This window comes from Lissotriton vulgaris, chromosome 7 (assembly GCF_964263255.1).
Source record: "Lissotriton vulgaris chromosome 7, aLisVul1.2, whole genome shotgun sequence".
NCBI classification, from domain to species: Eukaryota; Metazoa; Chordata; class Amphibia; order Caudata; family Salamandridae; genus Lissotriton; species Lissotriton vulgaris.
This window is the reverse complement of record NC_141695.1, coordinates 1579352506-1579371481: the sequence shown is the minus strand read 5'-3', so window position 1 is coordinate 1579371481 and position 18976 is coordinate 1579352506.

Genomic DNA, 18976 nt, shown 5'->3' with positions numbered 1-18976 from the left:
CCAAAGCGCCGCCCGCAGCTTAATTGCCAGACTACGGAGGTTAATGCCCAGCTGGGACCTTTCCTCGCATATCTTTAGGCTGAAGTCCGTAGTTTAACTGAGATCTGACTCCAGCTGGGAGCTTGTTGCAGGTTAGTAGTTAATAGGAGCTGATTAATACGATGTCGCTTTAAAAGCTTTTTTTTTCAGTTTTTGTGAGCGGTACAACGCTTTTTATACAGCAATTATTTTCCCCCTCCAAGTTCGCTGGTGGATGATATTTAGCAGTGAACAACAGTGTATAGTGAACAACGGTGCGGGCTGTCTTAGCAGTGTGTGCAATGGGGGCCTGCTGGATCTTCAACACTTGCCTCTAGCCTCTGCACTCATTTCCTCTGCACTCATTGCCTCAGTCCTCTTCCCTCATTGAGCAGTGTGAACCTCTCCAATGGACATTTATAGCTTTAGGCACTCTGCTTCTCAACTCTAAGTGTGTACCATAGCAGACATGCTATGTTCTTTTTATGACTCTTCTAAGAGTCAATAACTCCTCTGTTAGCCATCAAGCCTATGTGGCCAGTCCAGATGACATCACAGGAAGGACATATAGGAGAAGGTGATAGAAGACATCAGAGGGTAAAGGCCAAGGTTCTGCAACAATTATATTAATGGGCAATAATTTATACGATAAAGGTATGTTTTTTGTTTGATGTATACCCTTTTGAGACAGTGTGTGTGGGCACAGACAGGTGTGTGATTGGGAGAGAGCCCTGCAGCAATGATATTAATGGGCAATCATTTATACCATAAAGGTATGTTTTTTGTTTAGTATATACCCTTTTGAGACAGTGTTTGTGGGCAGACAGGTGTGTAATTGGGAGACTTAGTAGTAACAGGGAGCATATGAATAAGGTTTGGTGCTGAGCAAATATTCTTCTTGTACTAATCATTAAGCATAGGAATAACATTGCTGATACACCTACCTGATTCAGTTCTAGTTATGCCTTTCCATGCAAAGGGTGAGCACTGGTGTTGTTTCTTTTTTATAGTCCACATACTGGGTCTGCAAGGAAGAATGACAAGTAAATGTGACACTATCAATTGGAAACACTGTATGCAGATGTGGTTTTACAGCTATATGTTCTGCTACATTTGTGTTAGTATGTTGTTTGTGTATATTGATGAAATGTAGACTTGTATACGTGTGTGCATCTGTAGTAAATCATCATACTTTGCATTTATAGGGCATTGTGACATTGCAGGGGGTGACATATGGTGGTATATGGACCTTTGTGTGAACCTTAACTTTCCTGATTATAGTTGTCTCATGAATTAGCAGGGCATGCAACTGGTTGGAGTTTATGGTGCAAAGTATATATCAATATTTGTGGGGGCATCTTTGGTTTGTCCATGGCCACTAACAGCAAGTACATCTTGCCACTCCCTTTTACTCTCCCCACGGTGCCTGCTCCCACTCCCTGAGCATTGACACTATAGATGGGTTCCTGCCAAATGGCCTGCCTCCCATTTCGGGTAAGAGTGCGTGGAGGCACACCATGCGGATTTTCATATTGGCTAAATGGAGCCTTTACTAACTTATATGCCTCCCAAATTAATTTTGTTCTTCCTATTGAGTAGAACGTCTGCATGCCTAACTCTCTCCAAACTGACATTTGGTATTAAACACAGAGGGCAGACCATGTGAGTTTAATCTACGTATTTTCTTTAGATTGTTATTGCTACATGCTGTGCCTATTTTGTGGTAAGATTGGGTATTTTCTTACTCCCCATTTCAGAATATTACACAACACACATGTGCGCTGCACATTATTTCTCCTACCCCAGGTATGCCTAGGTGTGCAGGATCTCCAAACAGGTATTTGTGGGAATATTTAATGTATTGAATCAGAATTAAGCCGACCAGCTCATGATTTACAAATGCAAATATGGATAAAGAATTTTATGAATATTTTTTCTGCAATTTGGAACAAAACATTCTAGTATGTGGGCTCAAAGTCCTAATTCTTCGCGCACTTAGTATTATGCTCAGATTTGTCCCTTGGCACATAGGTCATTTTCTGCTCTCTACAGAATTGACTATTTCAGACCCAGTCATTATGTTAAAATAATCTTTCATCATGCAGCTAAGAAGACAAAAAATAATGTGGCTCCATCACTAGATTAACAATATAGGTCATTCAAAATCAATTACCTAGTGTCATTAAATAGATACTTTTCAACAGTAGATATAAATCCATTATATAAATATTTCAAAGGCTGAACATGCACATCTGATAATAATACCCAGAGTAAATGTTTCAAAACAACATTTGACATAATGGAATCGTTGGAAATAAATATGTAATGCCCTGACTATGAAAATGCAATGAGTGTCATAAATAGCGCAGCCTAAAACAGATCAAAACACATACTTTTCAGTATCAAAGGGCTAGGTTTTGATAACATCTTTCTTTGTGGGATTAGATGCAGTACATGGCCATAACAATTATTTTGGATCAATGATAAATTGATAGTAAGTTTAGGATATCCTTCCTAATACTGTATTTGATTTGCAAAGATTGAGAAAGACATAAAAACGTTGGTTACAGAATTCAATCGATATTCAACGGAGAATGAACCGAAGGAAATGATTAATTGTTTATTTCTAGTCTCCTCTTGATAGATATATGGAGTTTTTTTTTATATTGAGTTTTCTATTCCATGTTCTTTTTTTATTTTATTTTTATTTTCATTCTATGCTGAGGCTGTTTCTCTATTCGCTGCAGAAAAAAAGCCATGTGTGGCTCCCCTGCCTTGCCCAGACACAATCGACGGACCTCGATCTCCCCCTCAACCCGGAGGAGATACACAGGGCTATCTCTCTGTTGAACTCCGGGAAGACACCGGGATCAGACGGCTTTCCACAGGAGTACTATGCAGCCTTTAAAGTCTTACTGGTGCACCATTTGTTGGACCTCTTCCAGCACGTGGCCGATGAGGGCTCTTTTCCTCCCGAGACTGACGGGGCTACTATAGTGGTCATACCGAAGACCCGACCACCTTCTCCCTTCTGTGGGGACTACCAGCCGATCTCTTTAATCAACACTGAAATCAAAATTTTTGCCACAGCCCTGGCCCAGCGTCTCCGCCCCGTTTTACAAACTGGTTCACCCGGACCAATGTGGCTTCATGCCGTTACGATGCACTCAGCACTGCATACGGCGCCTCCATCTCGCCCTGGCCCATCGCCACAAACTCACACCATACTTGGCCTTCCTACTTATAGATTTTGAAAAGGCCTTTGACACAGTGGACTGGAACCATATGGAGGATGTCCTCTTGATGATGGGTTTTGGCCCCCATTTCTGAAGCCTCATCCGTGTCCTGAATTCTAACCCCAAACCTGGGTCCTGGCCAATGGGGCCTTCTCGGAGGCATTTCAAATCCGAAGAGGCATGTATCAGGGGTGCCCCGTTTCACCACTCTTGTTTGCTTTGCACTGGAGCCCCTGGCCTGCCTGCCCAAATCTAGGGGTGGTCGTGGGATCCCCACCAGGTAGATAAGATCGCCGTATATGTGGATGATCTCCTGCTTTTCTTGGCTGACCTGAAGTGCTCCGGCACACGCTGCTTGGAGGTACTCCGGGCTTTCGAGAACATCTCGGGCCTGTGGTTCAACCCGGCAAAGTCCACCCTGATTCCTCTCCACCTCTCAAGGGCTTGCTTTGATTGGCAGTCCAATATCCCTATCAGGAGACAATCGTTTAAATACCTTGGGATATGGGCGACTCTACTCCTGGAGCTGGAGTGGGCGCTTAACATTGCACTCCTGGTCGTGAAAGCCAAAGCTGACCTTAAGCGCTGGCAAACCCTCCCAATTAACCCCCTTGGAAGAGGGGCACTCTTTACATTGATGACTCTCCCCTGATTCCTATACATTATTCAGAATACCACCTGTTATCTCCCTTGTAGCTGGTGCCGAGACTTTGGCAGAGTAATTAATAGGTTCCTTTGGGTTAGGGAGGCCGCACATGGCCCTGGCCTGCTGCCGGATCCCGCCCTTTGAAGGAGGCATGGGAATGACAAATCTTCATCTCTACTACCTGGCTACTAGACTCCTTGTCATCCATGACTGGTTCACGGGGTGGGCTGAACTGACCTATTGGACTGAGCTTCGAACTATGGACTTCCCGCAACTCCAAACCTATTGGTACGAGGCCCCCATTCCCCAGGCGTTCCCACCTGTCACCAGCTTGGTTCTAGTAGCCTGGTGCTCAGCCCTGCAATATAAGTGATGGGACAAGCAACTGACTCAAAACACACCTTTGTGGCATGGCACTTGGCTGCGGGAGGTCTCAACCCTTGCAGGCTTCCGGCAATAGGATCTCATTGGGATCTCGCTCCTTGGAGACATCTGGGTGGGAGATCACGTCAGGGCCTTCCCCGACCTACAAAAACATCATTCCCTTCATGCCTCCCAATTTTATAGATATCTGCAGCTCCACAACGCTCTTACCTCACACATTCCACCAGAGTCGATGATTCCCAAATTCAGCCCGTTGGAAGCCCAGGTCATGATAGGGAATTTGGGTAGGGGAGGAGTGTCGCAAATTTACCGCTCCCCAGTGAATAACAGCCCCACTACCCTGGACTCGTTGAGATCCCGCTGGGAGGGTTGGTTGGGTCTACTAGAAGAAGCAGACTGGTGCTATGCCCTTATGGCTCCCAAAACTATGGCAAGTCTTTGCTGGTGGGAATAAGGGAAGACCTACTTTCAAGACTCCAGGTGGTCTAAAATACGGCAGCTCATCTTGCCCTTAATAAACCAGCTTGCATGCCTTCCCTACCGCTCCTATGTCAATCACATTGACTTCCTATCAGGAAACAAGCCATTTTCAAGTTGTTATGTACGGTCTTTAGGTCTCTTCAGGAGAATGGCCCATCATATCTCAAGAAGAAGCTCAAATTATATTGTCCCGTGTGTCAGTAGAGATATAGTAATCGCAACTTGCTCCGCACGCAGAGAATTAGGAAGGCCAAAATGGGCGGTCGGGCCTTTTCCTACTTAGCCCAGAGTCACTGGAACCGTCTCCCTGAGGAGATCTGTGCCTGCACCAATCAGTTTCGATTTAAGAAAATGCTTAAGCCCTGGCTGTTTTAAGACTTTAATGCTTAATGAGTTTCCTCTTCTCAGGTGCCAAGAGATCCCCCTGGGGATGATATGTTGCACCATACAAATATTTAAATAAATAAAACCCTTATGACAAGCACTTTCTGGGCACAGCAGTAGCGGTGGCCAAGTTAGGCATCACTGCGGCCTGGCTCAGGCCAAACCGTTAACCCTGCGAGAATGGCAATGGGGTGGGCTGGTGCGCGACCCAGGGAGAACCTCACTTTGAGTCCCGGGGATGCTCCGAGAAGTTCCACAAGATATGGGACAAACGGCTACATTTACTGTTTTTAATTGTTTGCTCTGGTTTTCTCATACATCGCCACACTGCCTTTTAAATGGGATGGCTTGCCTGAATACTTTAATTATGAAAGTGGTTGTTGTGGTCTGTTAGAAATGATCTTTGATTTACTATACAATCGTATGCTGTCAGTTTGTGAATTTGTTTCTCAAATGCAAATAAAATGGATTATCAAAAAAGAAGTAATGATATATTTTTTCTTATGACACTGAAATACCTATTTCTCAATGATTTCCAGTTTGATTTGACTGAAATCAATTTTAAAGTAAAAAACATCTAAGGTTAAAGTGCCATTTCGAAGTAACCCATATTTTATAAAGGTGTCTATTTTGATTTAATTCACCTAAACCGACAAAACACCAAGATTGGATTTACAAAAATTTGTTGCAATTTGCAAACCAGCTTTTACTAAATCTATGGCGCCTCATTTATGAGCCCTTGTGTCACTTTTACGCCGCAGCTGTGTCACTTTTTGTGACGCACCAGCAGCGTAAAAAAGTTGCCTTGTTGCACAATATTTACAAAGTGACGCATCTAGGTAGATGCGTCACTTTGTAAACCCCTGCGCTACATTATACCTTCGCCAGGTATAATGTATGCAAAGGGGGCGTTCTGACGCAAGAAAGTGTCATAGAAGTGACGCAGTGAAATCTATAAGATTTCACTGCGCCACTTCTAGGACACAAATGCGTCAATTTCTTACGCCTGCCTCACAGCAGGCATAAGACTGACGCAGGCCCTAGCCCCATGTGAAAGGACACACTGCTGGAGTTGAGTCACTTTTGTGACACACTGCAGCAATGCGTCACTTTTGCGCCATCCAGATACGTCAGAAATACTGACGTATCTGTAACTCCTTGCGCCATGATGCGTCATACTGTAAATATGACGCATCATTGGTGTCGCAAGGAGGGCACAGTGAAAAGTGACGCATCGCTGTTTTCACGCAGCGATGCGTAACTTTTCATAAATGAGACCCCTGGTCTTTTGCAAACTGACCTATTGGAAAGGGGAGACCTCTCGGTCACCCGAACATATGGCTGGGTGCCCCGATCGCCCGGGAAACCTTTGCAGGCGGGGGCGTGTCCCCGGCCGGTATGCCCAAAGTGGCGTGGTTGGAGCCCCCGCCACCTAAGAGGGTTGTCCTAACACCCGCCTGGACGTCCGTGCACTTTTGGGTGGGATGGGGATGCTGCCCGCCTTTCCGCTGCAAGATAAAAAACGCGGGAATCCAGGCAGGTGTCCTCTTGTTCCTGCGCTCTTAAGGCTGCACCACTCGTGAGCCCTCAAGGGAACAAGCTGCAGTTTTTGAATGTGGTAATCGTTTTTTTTTCTGCTTCAGTCGGTGAGGCGTATCTGGGATCCGAGGAGCTGCTGGATAACAGGCAGAGAGAAAACAGAACGTCGGATATGCCTGGAAAGAAGAATGGAAAGAGCTCCGAGATGTAACGGATGCTTCGCTCACTGGTAAACCAAGTGTCAGCGATGGACAGGAAATTTGGTAAAGTGGACCGACTGGTTTGCAGCTTAGCTGCGCTCCAGAAGAAAGTGGAAGCTAAGGCGGGGCCCTCAGGGAGACTTAAGAGGATTGTGGGGCCTGCTTTGCCGAATGTTACTCCAGGGGAAAAAGAAGAAAGGCAAAGGGGGTCTTAGCGAGGTCCCAGTCCCGATGGAAGTTCCGCTGGTCCCAGTAACCCCAGCGGCCAGCCCAGTACCCGCACCGGATGGGGGATTGCCAATCCCTGTGATTATCGCACCGCTGGATACGGATCAAGTACCCCCCGAACTGGCGATGCATCTAGCGGCGGTGTTGCCTTGGTTAAAGAAGGGAGCGGGGGTTCCGTGGCTGCGGAAGATCCAGCTGAGGAGGCTAGGCAAATTATCGACCAGCTCAGGCAGGCAAGGGGCTCTGGGGCAGCGAACGTACCTTCTACTCCTCTGCAGGTGGCGGACCCGGCCGCGGTCGAGAATCAGAAGAAGTCGACGGACACGACCGGAGGTACGACAGAAAACGGTAAGAGGTCGCTCCCAATAATGGGGGAGGGCGCTGTACCTTCACGGCGGGAATGCCTGGCACAACATGTTCCAATGGGCACGAAAGAGATGGTGTGGGCGAATAAATACATTAATATGTTTTCATTTTTGTCGGACAATCGTGAGTTAGAATATGCCAAGACCCAGAAAGATTTGTGGCACCCCAGTGAATGGAGGGCAAAAATGGCAGAATTCAGGGTGGAAGAGTCTATGATGAACTGGATCAGGGCTTTTTCTGTTTTTGTAGCAATTATGGGTGAGCGAACACCAGAACTGTTGGGAGACCTTGCTTGCTACCAGAGCAGGATCACGGGCTTCCATGAGAAATATGGAGGGGACGCATGGATAGGGTATGATGTGTTGTTTAGAAAAGCGAAAGAGTTTAGTGAATCGCTGACTTGGGATTGTTTGGACACTGTATCTTGGCATGCGCAGTTCACGCCGGGTGGATCATGGTCGAGTGCAAACGGCTTCAGGGCTTTTCAGCAGAAACATCCACAGCCCTTTCGACCAGCCCATGGGGGAGATACTCAGTCTAGATCGGGCGGGAAGGGGAATAAGCGAGGAGTATGTTGGGGTTTTAACAAAGGAACGTGTAGCAGGCCGCAGGGAACATGCAGGTTCAGGCACGCCTGCGCAGTTTGTGGTAACACCTCCCACCCCGAAACTAGCTGCCGAATTCTGAGGCAATAGTACTGGGGGAAAAGGGGGTACCAACCAGGATTGACACGGTGCCTCAGATGTCTAAACAATCGCCCGTGGATATTTTGGCTTTGACTCCCTGGCTGAACAAATACCCTGATCATGAGTCCGCCGGGATCCTGCGAGATGGCTTCTCGTATGGCTTCAGGATCCCGGCGGGTGATTTTCGGTGGGCCCCCTTATGCAAAAACCAACTGTCCGTTATGCACAACCCAACGGTGGTCGCCACAAAAATTGCAAAAGAGGTTCACTTGGGGCGGGTGGCAGGTCCGTTCGGTGAACTACCAACGGCCAATTTTGTGTGTTCCCCATTAGGGGTAGTTCCCAAGAAGGAGCCGGGAGAATTCAGGCTCATTCATAATCTATCTGCACAAAAGGGGGCTTCTGTGAATGAGGCAATCGATGCAGGCATTTGCAGTGTGAGGTGTGCATCATTTGATGACGCAGTGGTAATGTTGAATCGCCTAGGCCCCGGTGCATTGTTAGCAAAATCGGATATTGAATCTGCATTTAGGTTACTACCGGTGCATCCCCAGGATCAGCACTTGTTGGGTTTCGCATTTCAGGGGAAGTACTACATGAGTATGTGCATGCCGATGGGTTGTTCAATTTCTTGTGCCTATTTTGAAATGTTTCGCTCATTTCTGGAGTGGGCATTCTCGAAGGCCTCAGGGCACCAACATGTGATACATTATCTCAATGATTTCCTGTTTCTCTGCCCGGCGGGCTCTCGGGACTGTGCACGGGCATTGCAGGAATTCTGCGTGCTCATGCGGGGTTTCGGGGTTCCGTTGGCGCCAGGTAAGACAGTGGGTCCAACTACCCCCCTGGAGTTTCTGGGTATTGAACTAGACTCCGCGGAGGGTTGCTTCCGTCTGCCGGTGGAGAAGATTGCCAAATTTAGGGCCTCCTTGTTGCAATGTCTACGGAATGACAAGGTGACACTGCACCAACTACAGCAAACAGTGGGACAGCTGAAGTTCACACTGAGGGTTATACCGATGGCTCGCACTTTCTCCCGATCCATTGCCCAGGCCATGGTTGGCCTCAAAGAGGGGCACCATCGTACGAGGCTGTCTGCAGAGGTTCGCCAGGACATGCTCATTTGGCTGGCATTCCTGGCAGATTTCAAAGGCCGGGTAGTCTGGAGCAAAGCCTCGGCCTCGTCAGCAGAAGTAGGTTTATGGACCGACTCTGCGGGCAGTGTGGGGTTTGGCACGATCCTTGGTAACCAATGGTCGGCCCAGAAATGGCCAGCATGGTGGGAAACAAGTGGCCTGACGACCAACATTTGTTTCCTAGAGTTATTCCCCATCTGGGTAGCGTTGTCGGCCTGGCCAGAGGAGGTCCGAAACCGCTCGGTGATATTTTGGTCTGATAACATGACTGTGGTTGAGTGCATTAACCAGCAGGCAGCACGCTGCAAGTGGATATTGCGATTGTTGAAGGAAATTGTGTTGAAATGCTTGAAGCTAAATGTACAATTCAGGGCAAAACATGTGCCGGGAGTACTGAATAATGCAGCTGATGCGCTCTCTCGTTTCAAAATGCAGGCATTAAGGGATTGTTTACCCTCAGCGGAGCTAGTGGCAGCGCCATTTCCCGAAGCATTAAGGCAAATCGGCGCCCCGGACTACAAAACCTCGTGGCAGCCAGTTTAGTGCCCAGGACAAGAAAAGCTTATGAAGGGGCGTTTCGCTCGTACTGCGCCTTTTTGGGCCCTGCAAGGGAGCATAGATGGGGTCAGGAGGGGTCCTTTACCCAATTTTTAGAGGCGCTTCATGAGGAGGGCCGGTCGGCGGCAACCGCCAGTCGGTATAAGGCCACCATATCGTTTATGGCTCAGCTCCAGGGGATCAGGGACCCGACGGACGCCTTTATAGTCAGAAAGGCGCTGCCCGGCTGGCGGCGCCTCGAGGGGCACAAAAAGGATACCAGGCATCCGATAGGATTTGACAGGTTGACCGCTTTGCTGGCTAAACTAGAGGTGACATGCTCCTCACCTAGTGAGGTTGTCCTATTCCGGGCAGCATTTGCGTTGGCATTCTACGGGGCCCTCCGGGTAGGCGAACTAGTGGCTGCCAATAAAGGGGATTCCGAGGGGGGTCTGCACAGGGACCACATGCAAGTGAGGGGGGATTCCCTGCTGATCACGATTGCCAGGTCAAAAACAGACCAGGAGGCCCAGGGGAGTAGCATAGTGTTGCAGCGCAAACCGGGTAGTCCCTGTTGTCCAGTAAGGCACGTTGAGGCCTACCTAAAACAAAGGGTGACGACGTGGGGGAGGCCTTGCTGCGGAATGCTGACGGCACCCCGTTAACAAAGTTTCAGTTCCAGAGGGGGCTGGCGATCACGATTGCAGCTGCGGGCTTGAACCCAAGTGATTTTGGAACTCATTCGTTCAGGATAGGGGCCGCTACAGAAGCGACGGCCGTGGGTCTGCAGGCAGACAATGTTAAACAGTTGGGGAGCTGGTCTTCAAATTGTTTCAAATGTTACGTGCGGTTGCACATGTTATAATTTACTGAAGAAGTGCACTCACACTTTTGTTTGGATTACAGTTTAAAGAGCCTGTGACGCAGGGCGGAAATTGGGACCGGCCCAGTATCAGCTAACCACCACTTCAGGAACAAGGAATGGAAGACGAGTGATCTGGGTCGTAGGCCACTCATACGTGAGGCGTGCCGCGGACATATTCAGGGCAGGTGATGCGATCCACACATCTGAGGAATATGGTTTCAGGGTGTCCTTCCATGGGAAGGGCGGCTTGTGTATTGACCGACTGCAAAGTTTCGTGGAAGAATTGTTAGGGCGGCACAGGTCACCGCCATCAGTAGTCATAGTGCACATTGGGGGCAATGACTTGGTAAGGTTGGACAGACGGGCTTTAATCGATCACATACTTACAGCAGTTAGTTGGTTAGCAAAGACAATCCCGGGGTGCACGATAGCCTGGTCACACATGATTCCAAGGAGGGTATGGAGGGGTGGGCGGTCCACGACAGCGTTGAACCATTCGGTAAAGAGGTTCAACAATTAAATGGAGAAATTGTTTCAATCTAACCACCTTCAAAGTATACCTCACGGGTGCATCTGGGGGGACCACTGTTATTCAGACGATGGGGTACACCTGTCGAGGGTAGGGAATGACATATTGATAAGAGACATGATAGCTTGGCTAGTGGGATTGAGGAGACATGACCTATAGGAGTTGTGGGGGTGCCAGATAGTCGGTCAACTATCTGGCCTGTGGCGGTAAGGTCATGATCGGTGAGCAGTGATTTCAAGGTCCCTAGTGGGGGCGCCACCCATTATGGATGGGAGCGCCCGGCGGGAGGCGGCCATTGGCCCCTCCCACGGGGGGCGGCACCCATTACGGATGGGATCGCCCAGGGGGAGACGGCCATAGGCCCCTCCCAGGGGGAGACGGCTATATGCCCCTCCCACGAATTTTCCTGGGGCCGGATATCTGCTGCGGCGGAAGAGAGTGCGGGGAAAGGGGAGGAGTCCACGCTGTCCTTCTTACGGATACCCCGCACGGGAACTCGGACGACCTTAAGATGGTGCCGAGTGAAAGGGGGCTCCCATGACAAGGGAAGTTACAGTTGGCTACGAGGGTAAAGCCCTCGGCGCATGTGCCACACACACGAGAGGGCCGAAATTTGGTGATAGGGATCTGACACCGGTTAAGACCTTGTCATTGGCCCCTAACGATAGGATGTACAAAATTCGTATGCAATGCATTATGTCATGATGTTAGACTCGGTTAGGAAAATCTTTGTATTAGAGATTTGTTAAGGTTAGCCTGGATACCTGTCTTCATCAAGTGTAATGAAAGTTGAATTTTGTACATGATAAATGAAACGTTTTAATTTAAAATTTTCAATTTTGTTTCATATTTTAATAAATACGGCCGGGGGGGTCGCAAGGCCCCCCTGCCTTCCAAAAGTTCAAACTGTGTCTGTCTCCTACCATTGGGATTGGTGGTGGAAGGGCCATATGGAAAGGGGAGACCTCTCGGTCACCCCGAACGTATGGCTGGGTGCCCCGATCGCCCGGGAAAACTTTGCAGGCGGGGGGCGTGTCCCCGGATGGTATGCCCAAAGTGGCGTCTTTGGAGCACGCCCCCGCCACCTAAGAGGGTTGTCCTAACACCCGCCCGGAAGTCCGTGCACTTTTGGGCGGGATGGGGATGCTGCCCCGCCTTCCCGCTGCAAGATAAAAGACGCGGGAATCCAGGCAGGCGTCCTCTTGTTCCTGCGCTCTGAAGGCTGCACCACTCGTCGCTCGTGAGCCCTCAAGGGAACAAGCTGCAGTTTTTGACCCACCCACCAGCCCCTGTTGCAGAAGTTTGGGAGTAAACAAAGTTGTGATTCGCAATTGATTGTGATGCATAAACGTCTTGTTTAGGCCGTTTTTCTCCCATTATAGATTGATTCCAAGATTGTGTATGCAACGGAGTACTTGTCTATAGGCCTTTTTTCCTTTGTAGAAGTGTAATGAACTGTATGTAGAATGGTTTCTATGTTATTGGACCTTTTCTCCTTTGTAGCAATGTTTATAGTATGTTGGATACTATTCTGGGACGTCCGCTCGACAAGGGCGGGAGTAGCAGTGAAGGATATATCTAGCTGTGATATAAGATTAAGCATAGTTTTTTTCCCACTAGTAGGTAACTAACTGTCGTATTTATTTAGTCTTCGGTCGGGCGGTAAGGTCATGATCGGTGAGCAGTGATTTCAAGGTCCCTAGTGGGGGCGCCAGCAAGTGAGTCCCTTGCTCACTTTGCCACTGGATTCAAGCAAGCCAGGCTGAAGACGGCTGGAATGCCAGAAACCGGTCCTCGGAAGCTTGTTTCCGGTCCAGGGAAGACATGGCTTGGCAGTTCGGGGGGCTGGACTGTTCCCATGAGGCACAGGGTCAGACTGATTTGCATATAGCCATGTCTGAACTGGGGTTGCGGAGTGGGCTAAAGAATGGTGATGGATTAAAGCCAGATCTTTTGACTGGATGTGAGTGTTTGATTGATTCAGATGCTCCGTCCATCACCACCCCCCTTTTGTACCGTGTTTACCAGAGGGCAGCATACGGCCCTCGTGCCATACTTTGAGTATCTGTGCTAATAGATCGATTCACTAAATGCTGAATTGTAGAGGGTCTCATTTAGACCTTTCTCATGAATGTTATTGAGGTAGACTGCAAATTGCGAGCCCCTAACATTCATAGCCATCACAGGGATGGTGGCTGAGGTTCTGAAGTTAGCATACCATCATACTTGGGATTGGTTTTAAATAAACCAATCTCTTTTTTTAATTGCTGCCCGTGTTTAAAGAGTAAGCAATGGACAACTGCCTAATTCTAAAAACATGCTTTTGTGAACATTGACAAAGTGCAAGTGGACTTCTTGAGGCACATTCTCATTTGTGAATGGGTTACCACTGCCTTTGCGTAGTCAGTACATTTTTTGTGAACTTTAATACATTGCATTACGAATTGCTGTTTGTAAGGTACAATCCGATTGGTGATTGAGAAATAATAACACTAAAGCCCTCCATCTATATTTGAGTTTACAATTACTTAGAAACAAATATTTAGAAACAAGTAGCTAAGAAGTGCATAAGAGTTAGAATTTGTTAGTTTATGAGCTATTTCCTACCAAGACATAATAATAATCACTAACGTTCATAAATCCACTGTTGATGCATATTTTGTGTATGCATGAAATATGCTTATTCACATAAGTGAAGACAAGCTGCATTTCTGTGCATGTGTATTCATTGTGCAAACACAATCTACAAGGCAATGGTGTCGTTTAGCAAGCTTTGTTTAGATCAAGGGCAACAGAGTTTCTTGGATGCGGGAAATCCACCAGATATTTGTGGAGGCCACAATTACCCCCTGTAGAGTGTATGCATATGTATATATTTAACCCCCAAAGTGCTGAGTATTATCCTTGATTGTTTACCCCAACCCACCATCCCAATAAAGCAAAGCCCTCTTCTTGTTTGAAACATTCACACTTACATTTTCATAATTTATTTCCACAAAAGCTTTATATGCCAAATTTGTGACCTTATGTCCAACATGTTGGCAATTGTAAAAGTACAAACTGTTTAAAACATTTCCCAAAATGTGGCAAATGTTTGATTTTATTTTTATGTAAACAATAGAAAACTTGCTTTGCAAGAAAATTTGTTTTTTCTCAAAATGCCATCAACAAAAAAATGCTGTGCTAACCCAGCCCTTTCTACTTTTAGAAACAGGCAGAGTTTAAAAAATATATATTTTTCCACCACAGCTTTTGCTGTTTTCCATAAGCTAGCCAATACTTACTTTTTGTGGTAATGTCCTTAGTTGTACTTTGCAGAGGAAAGAGGTGTGAAAGCCAGAAGTGAACACAGAAATTCATACATTCTGAAGAGTAGACACAATTCTGAATTCAGTAAGTGATCATTTGCGCACATCACTCATGATTTTATCAAATAAGTAAAAAAAGATTGAAAGTAAGTAGGATAAATAGAAATAGTTAACTGTGATGAATTGGGCTCTGACTGATTTAATCACCCTAGATCCATTGTTTTTGGGCCACCTGATTTTTGAATCGCTAGTCAAGTTATGAACAGTGTACATTTAAATAACTCTGCTTAATAACAATGGGGCATATTACCAAGCAATAGCGATAATTATCGCTATTGCTTGGTTAGAGACAAAAATTTACCGCTGAGCTGCGGCGATTTTTACCGCAAATAAACCTTGGTATTACCAAGGTTTACCGCAAATGCGATAAAAATCGCCGCAATGCATGAATATCGCTGAAAAGTCAGCGATATTCATGCATTACCGAGCTAATGCTCTTAGCCATATTATCCACCTCCCATTGGATAGCATGGATAAGAACTGCTCAGGGAAGGTGTTAGCTTTTGGAGATATTCGCGCTTAGCGCGAATATCTCCAAAAGTTGGTAATAGGAGATAGCGATGTTAGCAACTGTTTTCAGTCGCTAACATCTTGGCACGCCCACTTTGCATGTCAATAGTGATAAATATCACTGACATGCAAAGTGGGGCCCAAGATGGTCGCTATCTCCTACTAGCTGTCGCTAACTGGTGTTAGCGACAGCTAGGTAATAGGGAGATAATTCTATCTCCGCTTTCTTGGCTTTTAAAGCCAAAAAAGCGGAGATAAACCCCCTTGATAATATGCCCCCTAATTTTAGAGCGAGTTCTCCTATTTTTCACTGACAACACATTTGATGATGCACCAACATGTCTGGAAGATGTGTTTGTAGCCATGAATGAGAGATTCCTCTAAAAGCAGCTAGTGGTACTAGCACTTTCTGGTTGGAAACTGGTGTTCTGCTTTGAGTCTAAATTCAGCATTATATGCATAAATAGAAGTAAGACTGAAGTCTTAAAGAAAAAACGTAACTCTGGGGTCCTCACTGGTGGTTAAGGATCTAGGCTTTCTGCTGGATGAAAAATTTTCTATTGAACAACAGATTAGCAAAGTAGTGACATGCTGTTTTAGCTTGCTCAGATCGTTAAGAATGAAATTTTCTATATTGGACTATGGCAACATTCTCTATCTGAGCACCACTGTTGCTCGTGTAAAGTGATTACAAATCATGCAGAACGCGACTGCTTGCCTTCTGTGCCACATTCCTCTCAGCACTTCTGCTGCCCAATCTCTCCACATGCTGTATTGGCTTTCTATATCCAAAAGTTTAAGGTGCTTTGATATATGTTTAAAGCAGTGCAGCTGGCTGGTCCTTTCCCCATCTGCTCCTTCATTGACCCTAATATTCCGACGCGTGAGACACATTCAGGAGCTGCCAATTTAACGACTATTCTTTGAGTGAGACTAGCAAGACAGGATGGATGGCCTTCTTTATTGGGACCCATATTATGGAACTCTTAACCTCCTAATTGTTGTCTTTGCAATTCTTATACTTAGTTCAGGATGATGCTTAAAACCTGGCTCTTCTTGTGTATCTGTTTTAGATCCATTAGCATCTGTGGGATGCCATGCACTCTATAAATGTTATTGTATTGTATTATATTCTGAGTGTGCAGTCTCCTTTAAGAGCTGACAAGTATTGATTTAGTAAAACCAAAATCATCTAACTTAGGTACAGTATTTCATCAGGTGGGGTAACACCTACGATGGATTTGATGGAATCCATAAAGAATTTACATCCCCAAAACAACAGAGAGGAACTCTCACGTCATGCATGGAGATGGTAGAACACTACAGTAAGCTTGTTGAGAGACTGGGGAAGAAAAAGACTGTGACAAGGAGGGTGCTCAAGAAGAATATGAATTTCCAGTGGTAAATGGGCTGTAAGGAAGCTTTTACTTTTGTCAAGTAATACCACAGGACAAGTCCTAGTTTACAAGCTTCTATTTGAAGAAGGAAAATTACTTTAGTTACAGATTACAGGTCGATAGGGCTTGGTGATGTTTGATACAGGCTGACAGGAACGAGAAGAAGACCATTGGATGTGCCTCTAGATCCATGAGAATAAAGTGTTGGCATTCAGTTGAGCTGTGAACAAATTTAGATACTTTGTGTGGGGGGTATTTATGGTAAGAACTGACAATAAACTGCTGAGGAAATTTCTACTAAGAACAATTTGTGTATTATTTTCAAAAGGATTAGGAAATAGTTTGGTGGCTTATCAGAATATATTTGTGTTGATTATACCAATGTAAACATAAATAGTGCCACAGACTGTTTATCAAGGTTGGGCACCAGCAGGGTTTATGAAGACATTCGGTCAAGGAAAAATGTGGTTACCTTTAGGACCATTGGCAAAACAGAGTGGAAAGAAGAGCCAAAATACTTAAGGAAGTGTTAAGGTTTACAAGTTCTGGTGGGCCAAACAATAGTAAAAGCTTATGGTATGATTAAAAAGACATTTTTAGAAAGGGATGGGCTTTTGTTTACAGAATCTTTAAGTTCCACCACTGTTTTAAAGAAAGGTGTAATTGAGCTTTCTAATGGAAACAATTAGACGTGAGGGAAGATTGATTTTTGAACTTGTTAGCCATGGTTGGATTCTGTATTAGAAAGAGGTATCAGAAAGTGTGAAAAATGTTCATCCATGCAGTGTCCTTCTTTACCAGATAAACCATGAGAGGAGGTAGTCTTGGACATAGTTAGGTGTTTGTGGGGACATCAGTCCATCTCTTACCTAATTTCTTCTGGATGACCTATTTTCAGGGTGGCCAGAGCCTGTGAGTGTCAATGATGTCTCTTCAAGAAGTGTCATAACATTCTTAGAGGGGACTTTTTGATTTTGAAGGAAGTTTCACCTAAGATCATGTTGACTGATAGATGAACACAGTTGTGTTCTTAAGTAGTGGATTTTTTTAATTTAAATTTGAGATAAAGCAATCAATGTGTCCACTGTACCTCATCAAACCAATGGGTTTATTGAAAGGTTCAAAACACTATTAACTCCTTATGTGCTTCGGACGGCCCCTGGCTGTCTGACGTCACGGTGGCCTTGTGCTGACGACGGCAGGGGATCATCTGAATCTCGCCCAATCAATAAAACCCCGGCACAGTGCGAAAATTTGCACAGCGCAGAAGGGGTTAATGAAGCAATTAAGCCTCTGAGGGCTAATGAGCTCAGTTGAAAGGAATACATGTTATATACAATACTTGTGGTTGGCATTCAGGTTTTTCCCTCATGCTACTACCTCCATAATATCATTTGAAACCAACAATAAATTCTCTCTGTGGTGGATCAGTTGGCACAAACCATGGATGGATGCACCTATTGAGGAAGAGAGTAGGAGGTGGAGATAGCAAAACAAAAGAAAAGGAAAGAAGACTATGATAGGATAAAGTCCACTGAAGAATGTGTGGTGAGTTTGGGAAACTCTGTGAGCATAAAAACACTTGTCAGGTGGGCGAAGTTGGTAAAGCTCATCAATCCTTTCTGGTTATTAAATTGTCTCAAAATGCTGTGAAAGATAGTGATGGAAGAATCTGGAAGTTGTGTATGTGTGAAAAAAAGGCATTCGGAATAACATACATTTCTATCCATGCGGGATTTCTTTAGGCTTGAAGAACCCCGCCCACTGAGACCGCATCGCTGCAATAAAGGGGCTTTAAACAATGTGCCCACAATGGAGCCCTTACGTCCAGGAAGTATTATCATTCTGCTCTGATACCGGAAATGTGTGCACGATGCACCCATGGAGTGCTACTTTTTATTTATTATTTTAGGTACACCACACCACACAAAAACCTCTGCCTAAACCTATGGAGCATGTAGGCTGTTACGTGGGGGGTTGGGTACGATATGAGAGCCACTTTTCCCGTACAATTATCTCTGTGGAGATGTTTTACATGTTAAAACAAGATGGTTTATCTGTGGTGTTCTGTCAAGTCCAATATACCAATATTAGTTATGTATGTTGTTTGTTATATGTTGGCTATTGGATCATGCTATTCAAAGTATATTGCAAGTCACATAAGCATATGTTGCTGCACATCATTCAAATGATGTATAGACCAAGCACGTAATGATGCTATGACTATGGTAGAGACTCATTATGAGCACCACACTCAGCAAATAGTTCTAATTTGCTCTATTGCACTCCTATTTTTCTTTCTCCTTTTCTCCAGGTTGGATAATATTATATTTCAGGAAAAGCATTTTATAGGTCTGAGCTGATGTTCTTCTACCAGAATGAGCAGCATTGCCACACCGCTCTTTTAGGTGTCACACTAGGGTCCTCACCACACTCACTGGTCCTGAAGATACGTCACGGTTCCACT